Source organism: Epinephelus fuscoguttatus, linkage group LG16, assembly GCF_011397635.1.
Source record: "Epinephelus fuscoguttatus linkage group LG16, E.fuscoguttatus.final_Chr_v1".
Taxonomy (NCBI): Eukaryota; Metazoa; Chordata; class Actinopteri; order Perciformes; family Serranidae; genus Epinephelus; species Epinephelus fuscoguttatus.
In genome coordinates, this window is record NC_064767.1 from 25184860 (window position 1) to 25196870 (window position 12011).

Genomic DNA, 12011 nt, shown 5'->3' on the forward strand with positions numbered 1-12011 from the left:
TTATGAATAGTGCTAATATAAGAATGTGCGCAGTGAAGCATAGCATCTGATCCTAAAGCAGCTTCTTTGTGAGAGCAGTATTTGTGCTGATGCAGGTTGGGCTGCATATGGTGACGGGCAGCCAGAGTTGTCTCTAGTCTCAGATCAGAGCTCTGGCCCTGGACTCTGTTTTCTGCCTCACTTCCACTGTGTAATTATCCCACACACTTGTCTTTTTCAGTAATTAGAACTGCAGTCATACTCCACATCTGTTGGCTCCCTAATAGAGAAGACAACAGCTTCTAGAGACCTTTTGGAGGCATTGATGTTTGGTACATGCTAGGGCACAGACACACTGCAGCTAAATAATGCACTGATGCCTGATGGCACGCAATCAGTCAAAGAGGCTTTTAACTGCGAATGAAAAAGCAGAGAATCGACTGAAGCTTGATTTTATTTAAGTCTTACTTTGATATGTGTGTTCGCTGGCATGCAAATTAAACACTGGATGCAGAAAAATCTAATCAACAAATTGCTGGCAAACAAAATGGCTGACCTGAATCGAGAGAAAGGGAGCATTGAGTCTGAGGAGCAAATGAGGCAAGTGATGATGAGAGAGTAAATTAGAAGCTGTCGATACTGTGAGACACCTCTATCAGAGCCAAGACTGTTGGCTGGGGAGGCAGATATGCAGCTGGTCAGGGTAACAAAGGGCCCGTTTGGTGTATTGCTCCATTAAGACACTGGGTCTTGTCAGCTCTGCCTGGATGGGCCATTCTGCTCCACAAGGCAGGGGCTCATGTATCACTTAGGGCTTAGGGGAAGTGAGCATGGCAGAGGAGGGGGCAAAAGGGTGTGAGTGACACTGGTCGACTGAGCATTCATGGCATTATGTTACCCAGGGGGCAGAACTTTACCTCAACCATGAATTGATGGTCTCCTGCCATGAAGAGCGAGGGTGGTTGGTATGGCTACCCGGGGGCCCCGTCATGATGAGGTGAAGGCTTATCTCTTCAGAGCAGTGTGAGGATAAAATACAGCAAAGTACTGCAACAGTGTGATTTAGGGGCAGATTTCTTGATTCACAATTTCAGTCGAACTGCAGATTGTATCGAGTTAGAGCTGCTGGGGTTCAGAATCTATCTAAATACAATACTAACATGCTGTATGTACTATATGTCAAAATAGCTATTGGTCACTGCAAGCATTTGCTTCCCTAGCCTGACTTCACTGTGTAATGTAAGGATAAATTACTGTACTGTACAGTACTCATTCTATGCAAAAGTTCAGCTGAAGCTAATATGAGGTTTCAAGGAGTCTGAATTAGCCAAATTAGGCTAAATTCTTTTTAGTAAGGAATTCCCTTTTTGTGTTTCACCCGAGAGTAGCTGTGTTTCTGTTCACCTTTTATAAGGCCCATTTTCAATTTGCGTATAAAAAAACTTGGAATCTAGCAAATTTTTTTACACTTTGTAGGATAAGGGGAGGTGAAAAAGTTAGTGCATTAATAAAAGGTAAATGGGACTAAGTGCAGTGGAAACAAATTCAGCAAAGAAATGACATACAGTCATGATGACAAACAGATTACATAGGTTAGCGCAAGCTCTCTTCATTGTATGCCGTACGTATTCACACAGAACTGCCCCAAAAGCCCATAGCTGTAATATTAGTTGTTAAAAAGTCTTGATTGTGTCTCCATTGTCCAGTGTGCTCTCTTTCATTTTATATAAATTGTTTTTCTTCATCGCACCCTCTTCCTCTGCAGCATCATCTGACTCTCCACTGCTTATCTCAATGAACCAGTTCCCCATGTTAGCGTAACAGTGGTGGATAGAAAAGCACATAATTGGCATTTTCTTTTGCACGCTGTCTGAAAATTTGGTTAAAATCTCTGCTACATTTGGGTAATTCCAACTAGTGTTTTCTCGCTCTGCTGCGGCAAAGACACCTCCCGTTAGTGGCATTAACTCTTGTTTCAGGTGTTGCACCAAATCCTGTCACGCATCAAATTCTGTGACCTGATTTCAATTTCAGTTATATTGCAACCCCAGTTGTTTTTATCACTTCTTATCACATACTGTATTTTGACAGGTGTTGCCAAAAATGTTTAAAGAACGTTCCAGATTTTGATAGCTGTGGTTTTACTGTGCCAAAATCTGCGTTATCTGGTGAGGTGTTAATGCCCTACAGAGAAACTAGTACACTACAGCTATCAAAGGGACAGTCTTCCAGAATCTCTGCATCTATGTCCAGGTATGATAGGGTCACAACCTTATGTCCCGATGTGAACATTGTGAGGCCTGTCAAAATAAAGTGCATGATAAAGTATCATGAAAACATGTTCAGTGGAAATATAGCAGGTCACAGACTTTGGTGAAACATTAGTTTTTAAGCTATTCAATTTATCAATATATATCATAACACTCAAATGGCATAGTACCTGAATACTATTAAAAGGGGACTAATCACCCGGCTGATAGGCAATGTTTTACTGCCCCACCTGGCTAAAAGTTTCAACCCTGTTTGACCTCTGACCCCACCCAGCATCACTGATGGATGTGGCCAGAAGTATGCTATGTTACATCTGTAAGCACTGCTTTGGGGTTTTTTCCCAAGAGTATTCTACCTAGTCCCACCCTACTGTGCTGTGATTGGCTAGTACCAACCATAACCTTGACTTCTTTGCCCTAACCATGTCTGTCCTCTTTTGTCGATGTGATGATTGCTAGCCAATCACAACACTCAAGGGTAAGACCATAGACTGTATAAAAATAATGGACGAAGCCACTGTGACACCCACTGGTTTGTGGACTCATGTTTAGAAGCCTCGAGGTTGGCATTTTGGCCATCGCCATGTTGGATTTTTGGAGCCAGGAGTGACCGTATTTGAACAAGAGGGTTGGACTGTGGAGAAGTGAAGGGCGGATATGACTAAAAACCCTGCGACGCTATTCGCAGACAGCCTGTCACTTTAAGTCCCAAGTACTTAACTATGTGTAACTTTAAGCCTTGAAACCAGGCTGTAAACATGTTTGTTTCTGCTGTACATTTCGACATTTTGACATTGGAGTCTTTGGGGATTTACTCACTTGTGTAGCCAGCCTCAAATGGCCATTCGAGGTACTGCAGTTTTTGGTACTTCTGCATCAGCTTCATTTTTCAGCCCTGGAGGTTGCCGCTTGGATTGAATTAGGCAAAACACTCTTGGGAAAAAGACTGTCAACCTATAACCACACCCAACAGTGATGTCATGGAGTGATGGAGTACACTTGTTTGTCACTGCAGCCAGGTGAAAAGTTCCACCACTGGAGGTCAGCAAAGACAAGAGCTTCAGTTGGTGTTGAGTTACTCTTAAAAAAATCAGAGCTTAACCTTTAAGTACAGAGTTAAGGTTTATGAAGTCTAAAACTTGTTTCTGCTATTGCTCCCTGAAGTATAAAAAAACATGACACTACTTTCCAATCAGCCCATTTTGTATTGCAAATCTTTATCTCTCTCTGTTTCCCTCCCTCTCCTCCTCGGTTCACCCCCTCCTTCCTCTTTGATGTGGTCATTTTGTACTGTACCAGCCTTGAGGCCTGACTTAAGTGCTCCTGTTTTCTCTCTCTCTCTCTCTCTCTCTCTCTCTCTCTCTCTCTCTCTCTCTCTCTCTCCCTCCCTCCCTCCCAGTGTTTATTAGGTTTTGTTGCTACTATAATTTTGGAGCGGGCATCTTATACCCTCTAATAAGGATGACCAATCATGGGGGCAAGCAGCAATGCCCCACTTTTAGTCTCCACTTAATTTAATTACATCAAATTAGCAAAGCAGAGAGAGAGAAGGGGGGGGGGAGGATTAAGCCTTTGCAGCTTATGACGGCAGGTTGGACACTGTCAGCTGTCCTATGCAGAAATGCTGCTTCGGGATTGTCTTCATTAGAAGGAGCTTAAGGCTCATAGGTCACTGGATATTGTTAAAACAATACTGTGGAAATGGGCTAATTAGAATATTTGCCTAGTCTAGCCTTAAAGCCCACGGGTAACTGCTTGAGGACTTTAAGTTCTACCATTTTTTATACGTAGCTTTGTGTTTCATGCATGCTCCTATCATTTGCATGTATTATAATCATAACTCATTACATGTGAGCGTTGAAATACATCAAAATACATGTGACGTACAAGGAAATGTGCATATAATTTTTCAGTCCCAAAGAGCAGATATATCTGAGTACACTATCGGCTGGTGGTGAAGATTAAGTCTCTGGGCAATGAACTGTAAAAGTTTATATCGACTGCGCTGTATATGTGCCAATATGACCAGACTTATTAAGCCAACACAAAGTAAGCAGGAAGTCTAGGCTCTTGGTTGATTTAGCACCTCTGTCCACTCTGCTTTCTGCTGACTGCAAAGAGAATAGCTCAGCTCCAGCCTTCTGATAAAGACTGAAGGGAGGATTTATCACTTAAAAAGGAAAAAAAAAAAAAAAAGAGAAACGTGGAAGGAGGCAAAGCAGACTGTGGCAGAGTGTGCAGTATACAGTATTTTATGCCGTGGGTTAGTTTCATGACAGAACTGCAGCAGTTATAGACTAGCTGGTAAAATTGCTCAATTTCCACTCGGTGCTCACACAGTAAATGTTTTGGCTGTGCACTAAAGCAAGATTCCAATGATGTATAAAACGGATGAGATGCTCGCACAATACGGCAATCCTGTGTTTTTATCTTGTCGAGGGAATCCTGGTCCCTCATGTATAATCTAAGCGGTCACATTAAAAGTTTGTTTTGCTGTCATTTCTGTAGTATGTCATACAGGATTGTTCCAGCTTCCACCTGTGATGAAACCTTTTCTCATGCCTGCTGGTTCTGTTCTAACTGCCTACCCCATTATAAGGGAGGCAGTTGTTTGTGCTGAGAGAGGATTAAAACAAGTCAACAATCCATAGCCTTTTTAGTCTCCCAAAGGGCTGCTCACACACCACTGAAGATAGAGAATGGTTTTTTCCAGGAGCAAAGCTTGAGAGCGGGGTTTAAATTGTTGAAAGGACCTCGCTATACTGCAATGGAACAATGAACAGATACAGAAATAGAGATTGGATTGGGGGGGAGTTGGGGGTGGCCACAGGGATCTAGCTGTATCTATGCTACCTCGCTTTCCAGTTTTCACTGTCCAGCTGAATTTTCTTCATTTGTACCCACGGGACGGACAACCAGCGGCTGTGCTTTAACTGCCGACTCCAAACAACTGGAAGAACAATTGCTCTCAACTCATATTTTCAGAGCTGCTGTTGTTCTCTGTACTTAATTATTCCAACACACAGAGTCTGCCAGTCAAAGGTGACAGGCAATTTATCACCTCACATGTCAAAGCATTTGGTTATTTCAGCTACAAAAATGACACCTGACAGGAGGCTCCGTTTTTTCCGGCATGAAACATTTTTCATTATCCATTATAATTGTTTTAATCATGAAAATTCTGAGGAAAACATTTTAAAATAATTGTTATAATAGTTATAAGGACATTTTGTCTTTTTAAAATTATTGTGACTTGTTTTAAATGACTTAGTCGAGTCAAAAGCCATACACTGAAAATGTACCAATTATCAATTACAGGAGTAAATTGATTTTTGGAGAAGTATTATAACCACATTGTCCATTTAGAATCCAATGCACAACAGCAGTCACCTTCACACTGTGAAAACCTTTCCTAAAACCAATAAACCCACTGTGAAAACACTAAAATGACTGCAGGATTCAGCTCAGGACAAAACCACTCTGACTGCAACACTAAAATACCATTTTCAAAGGTTTAACAAAACTTGTAATGTGCTTACGTTACTAGAATGTGAGGATTAAAAGCCTAAATTCTAAGCTTGAATTACATCTAGCGTTGCTGCCTTTTAGCAAAAACTCTGCTTAATTCACTTAGAAATAATTAAAATAATTTCCATCTTAATTTGACCTTTTTAACCCAGAAGTCTTACATTTGCTCTTCTAAATACCGAGGGCTCTATTTTTCTAAGTCAGTAGACAGTGCGCAAAACCTGTGGCACAGGGTGTGGTAAGCCATGACAGCCTGTTCACAGTGCATGTGTGGCATTGTTGGCAACTGGTAGAATACATTATTAGCAGATGTGGTTTTCATCATCAAAGCAGCGTGCTCTGACAGCTCTGATGTACAGTAGAGAGAGAAAGGATCTACCACAAAAAAAGCTCCCTCAAGAGAACACTCTTGTCCTTGTGCAAAAGGTGCAGAAATGCCAGGAGCGAATATATGGCTCTTTAAATTTAATTAGCTTGGGAGGAGATAACATATTATGCTACTGTGCTGCTCTGGTGCTAAGAGCTTTGTTGCCAAATGAATGAAATGGTTCAGTGACAGAAGGTGAAGAGCCAAATGGAACCAGCAGCCAACTACAGGGGCAGTGTGGCTACGGGAGAGGTGCATCCATGAGCCTGGTCCTCATTCATTGTGCAGCCACATGTGGTTATACTTTGAATGAAAAAAAGAAGAGCTATTTTTTCCAGCTTTAGGGAATTGCATCAAAGTCAAATTGGCCTACATATCCACAAAAATACTTTGTAAGCCTATGTGTAAGATCTGTTCATGGACACGTGACTTGGTAGAGGCATGAAAGTAGCACAGCACACAACTGCAGTGCGCTGAACACCTTTGAACCTGGTATCAGAAGGTGAACAGGACAAGCAAAAATCCCAGGTGATCCTTAATAACACAGCTCCTGTCCCCCTACTTTGGAGCAGTTAAGTTCACAGCATGTCGGCAGAGCACCAAACTGGCACCGACAAGAAAAACCCTGACAGAAATGTCACCTCGCCAACACAAAGCCCCGACCGTGCACCGACAGGAGAGTACAGTCCTCGCAGTCTTTTCCAGGAAACATTGTCTGGTGTTCGGAGGAGATGTTTCACATTATAGCAGAAGCAGTGGTGAACAAATCAGAAATAAATTGTATGAAATAAATGGTCACAGTATAATGGAACAGTCACTACTGTAGCTGAGCCAAGAAGAAAATCAGTACTGTAATTTCAAATCAGTCGATAGAAAGTAACACAAAATAGGTTTTACAGAAATGTAACGAGTAAATTTAAAGGTCCCATATTTTGAAAGGTCAGATTCTCATGTCTTTTTTTTTTAAATAAAGCAGGTATTAGTGCTATATAAATACTGTGAAGGTATCCAAACACTAAATCCACAGGAAAATGCACACAGTCCACATCCAGAAACTGAGCCTTCAAACAAGCTGTCAGGACCTCAGCAATGTTGTGATGTCACAATGATACTTGAGGTATCACTAAAAGAAGGATCAAAGAAGGATCTCAGTCAATATAATACTTTTCCTGTTTTTTTTTTTTCTGTCCAAAATAGTATGTAAGGTTTGAGAAGGGCTGGTAATAAAACCCTTTCAATTAAAAAAATAAAGCAAAGTAACATTTCATATTGATTATTTGAATTAATTGAGTAATTGATTATTTGATTATTTGAAAATAGACTGAAAGTAGCTGGACGTGACTGTGTAAACAAAGCTATAGATTCTCTTATATAACCTTCTTAGTCAGTCACTAACAAATGTTTAGAGACTACAAGAGGAAAATATGTGATATGCCATGACATTGTTTAATATTTAAAATGCAGTTTTCTTTTTATCGTCTCTTTTCAGTGAACTCAAAATATCCCTTAGCGCAATATCACAGACTTTCGTGATGTGATGTGTTTATCATGCAGGTTGACATTGCAATGATGATTTAAAAAACAAAATGTATTGCGCAGCATGCACAGGTAAAAGATAAATGTGAAAGGTCCTCGACATCAAGCTGAAAGCTGAGATCCCCTTGTCCTGCAATTCTTTTGCCCGTTGAAATAACTACAAGACTGGCTAACAGGGAAAAAATAACATTGTAGTTCAGACACATAATCCATTGACATTTGAATAATCAAATCATGTTTTTTCCTTCCTGCATTATTACTGGTTCATGTCACAAGATGCTTGAATAATACTTGATACATTCTGTCTGGCAAAGAAGCCTGGGGAGGAATGATCCTGTGGCTTAAACAAAATCCCTACATTTTATAGACAGAAAGATATCACTGTATTGGCATCATTTTTTGGATCATGGGGTGTGATGTACCATTTAATTCTACACTTAAGGCTGTGTGAACAGTGCCCTTATTTGACTGTTTCTCTAATTCACAGCTTTTAATTGTAGTCTAGTTAGAACATGCAGCTAAAAAGACGCAAGTTTTGCTCATAACCCCACAGTCTATTTACCAGCTCATCTCCTCGCCCACTAGACCATTTAATTGTCCCAAAAGGTAAAATATAGTGAGAAAGGTAGATCAGGCGGTAGAAAAAAATTGATCAAGTTGACTCACAGTTTTCCCCCCACGGCACTAAATCTTCAGGAGCATTGATTGGAGATAGCTCCTTTACCAGATACCGATGGTGTTTGATTGGACAATGGTGTCCTCATAAATCGTGGTAATGATTTCTCTGGAAACTGAAATTGTAATCCAATAGACATCATTAAGCTTCTTTTAATTGTACTCCTCCCGGGGGGGCCGCAGACCAAAGATAAACCCAAATGATGTTATCCTTAAAATAATTTGGTCCCTTTGAATGGTCCGGTTGATGAACAGCGTGTAGCAATTCATGTAAGTGCTCACCTACTTATTTCTTTCCCAGTCACAAAGCAGTTTAAGTGCTTCACAGGTCTAATAGATGTTATCCTCATTAAACTCGTTTTCACTGGAATAATTATATACAGTATGAGTTAAAAGTAAACCGGGAAAACAGCTTGTTTATGTATATATGTAAGATAAGATGAATAAAACAGGTTATTTATCTTACTTTAGATTCAAATTCAAGAGATGCATAAAAAAGATGTGAAAATAAATGAATCTGGAAAAGCCACACTATATGCCTCCTCTCGGGTAATCTATTTTTGCACACCAGTCATTACGGGAATCCTTGGCAGCAAAATGAGAGAAACGCAAGTGCTAGGTGCTGACAGAAAGCAGATCCATAATGTCATCTCTCCTTTTCATATTTCCATCACAACTATGTAATTATGATTGGATTCCTCCCCAGTTTCTCGGCAGAACTGGTAATATGAGGCTCGTTATGATGGCCGTGTTGGAGGTCAGAGGAAAGACGGTCTGTGGGCCTGACCTTAGCCGAGCTGGGTAGTCAAACAGACTGCCTGCATCCTAACCATCCCACAACTGCTACACCAGGGCACAGAGCCAGTGCACTTTCCTTTACTCACACCTATCCGCCTCTTCATGTGGCACTGCTCAGTTTATTTAACATACAGTGCTCAGAGGCCAGTTTGCTATATGCTTCTTACTCCGTTCCAGCAGAAATGGACAGTCAGAAGTCTGTGCCAAGAGGGCTCCAACACACAGGCCATGCTTGCTTTCCTGCAGTCTACTATCCCACACACCTCTTTGGCCAAACGCAGGAGAACTCCTGGGATGGTGCTACATTTTTAATGAAAGCAGAGTGTTTGATCTGCCAATGTTTATCTTCTTTGATGTTAACTGACACAGCAGAGTGCAGCCAGCTCTCAATGTAGTCCAACATGAGGACAGATTAATTCATTATCCTTTAACAGGGGGAGGCTTGTGGTTGAGGAGTTCATCTCGGAGGTCTGTAATAGTCTTGAGTAAGACCTACCGATACCTGCGCTAAACACACTGCCTCTTGCTTTCTGCACTGTGGCCTCTCTGGGGAAATGCATATGAATGTCAGAGATACAAATGCATGTGGGGATACGTGAAGCGAGAAAATCTTAATTACATTCTGTTTTGTAGGTCTTGTGCTGCACTTTGCATGTCAAACTCCCCTCATTGTACCTTGATCTTGTTTTCATTTCATTTTTTTCTTATTATTATACAGCGGGTGAATAGAGAATAAACTGAAACTCTTGTCAAATTAAAGAGACAACAAACAGCCAAGTATTTCCAGGACACCACTGTATCTAATGACTACAACAGATCCATATCAGGGCCCAGTGTCCCGGGAGAGCACACAAATAACAAATATGGAGCCAGTGCATAATTACTCCCACCACTGGAGTTACACAGGCACGTGTCTGCTGATTTCATGCCACTGCACAACTGTGTAGGTGTGCATTAGCCATGTTTCTCCATGTATCTTAATCCTGAACAGTCCCTCAAGGAGTCTTTCACTAGTCTTTCATGCTTGTATGGATTTCAGACTGCTTTACCACATATAGGCAACGTTATTATCTTCACCCCCCGAATCTTCTTTGGAGCCATTTATATAATCTACATGTCAAAGAGTGATTAGTTGAGTTGACCTTTGGTGCCTTGACATGAGGGTCTTGCTGTTTATCCATTCAGCTTAAGGGTGTCACCAGCACTGCAACCCACTGAAATGAGCAATCTGTATAATATAGTAATTTTTTGAAGGTTTTTTTTTTTTTTTTTTTTTGGAGGTCACCAACAGTAAATAAGCTGTCAGTGGGATAAAGTGGGTGTCAAATCGTATGAATAGACAGAGGGGGAAATGGACGCTTAAGGGCCCACTGAGTTCCAACACTGACATGGTTTAAAAGAGCTTAATTATAATAAGCTGGAGCATGGAGCAAGTGTTTGGTGGCTTGGGGGGAAACTCGGAGACAGTCACAACAGTCCGGCGCGAGCTACATGAATTGGAGATTGCTCTGCGAAGGGGGCCAACATCAGATATGCATTAGTGGAACAAGGAGGGTTTTCAGCGGTAGCCGGCAGACTTCATGAAAAAGAAATGATTCCTGCCTCGCAAATATATTACACATAATGTCTTTTCCTTTGTAGGAGTCATCAAGCATCACAGCGCTTTATCCATTAGGCAAACACGAATGCTTACAGTGTTATTTCATTACGTTTTACAAACGCAAGTTATGCTTTATGAAAACAATAAATCCCGCCATAGATCCCTATGTCACAACATCATTTGTTAATCACATTATTGTTAATTAATGATGCAATTCTTTTTAGCTAATGGTCGACAGTGTGTATTGACTCAAATGAGGGAGTGAAATTGGAAAAGGAACTTGAGAGTAGAGTGACGCGCTTTAATCACTGCACTGCAAAGAAAAGCCAGAGGGAGGGAAAACAACAGAAATATATAAATAAATGCAAAATATATCGATAGTTTTATATCCTCGTGAACTGGTTTACAAGAAAATATTGGAATTACAGTCAGAATGATTTATAATCTATTGTTCAGGCTAAGGCTGTTTAACTCCATGCCCCTATGAATATTAACACACTCTCTCTATGCTCTTTCTCTCCATTTTTCCTTCACACACACACACACACACACATACACACACACATGTAAATGCACAACACACTAGCAGAGCTCCTTGTCTAATTTTTCATGAAGATAGCTGTTTTTATGCTAATCTGACAGCTGCATTCATTTTCAGGCTTTCTCACAGGCATTTATTTCCCAATCACATACTCATTCATTCACAATCACACACACATACACACTTTCTTCCGCGAGCCTACTTTTCTATGTCCTGGCAGAAATGAATTGAAACACTATCCTAATGAAGGTTTCTAATTGGGAAGAAATAGGCACTTATATGATTGAGACAACCCTGACAACTCTGAAATTGTGAAGCGCTGGGTGGTTGGGAAGCATCAAAACCTGAGACTGTGCCTTTATACATGAACATGCTCCTACTTGTAATAGACCACTTCCTTCATTAGTCGAGACAGACTTATTTCCAACCATCAGTTTGACTAGGTCACTGGCATAATGCCACAAGGCTCTCTCTCACTGAATAGCTACGTAATGAGAACCACTCTTCCATCTACCAGGTCGTTTTCAAACCTTTCATATGGCTGCTAAAGACAACGAGCTAATGCAGCGAGACAGGAAGTAGCTGGTTTGGAGGTCACAAAGAGGGCATAATTGGACCAGTCAGTCAATAATGCTGCCGGCTGCGTCTGCCTTTGAGGCTGCTAATGAAGCGCGAGAGATGGTGGAGGTGCCCGTTTGGCATGCTGGTTACCTGGGC

General features: G+C 41.0%; 1 protein-coding gene across 19 annotated transcripts in view; it reads left to right on the forward strand.

The window, feature by feature from the left end:
- LOC125903859 (neurexin-1a) overlaps positions 1-12011 on the forward strand; it is a 403149-nt gene that overhangs the window by 292820 nt on the left and 98318 nt on the right. The gene's annotated exons all lie outside the window — the stretch shown is intronic.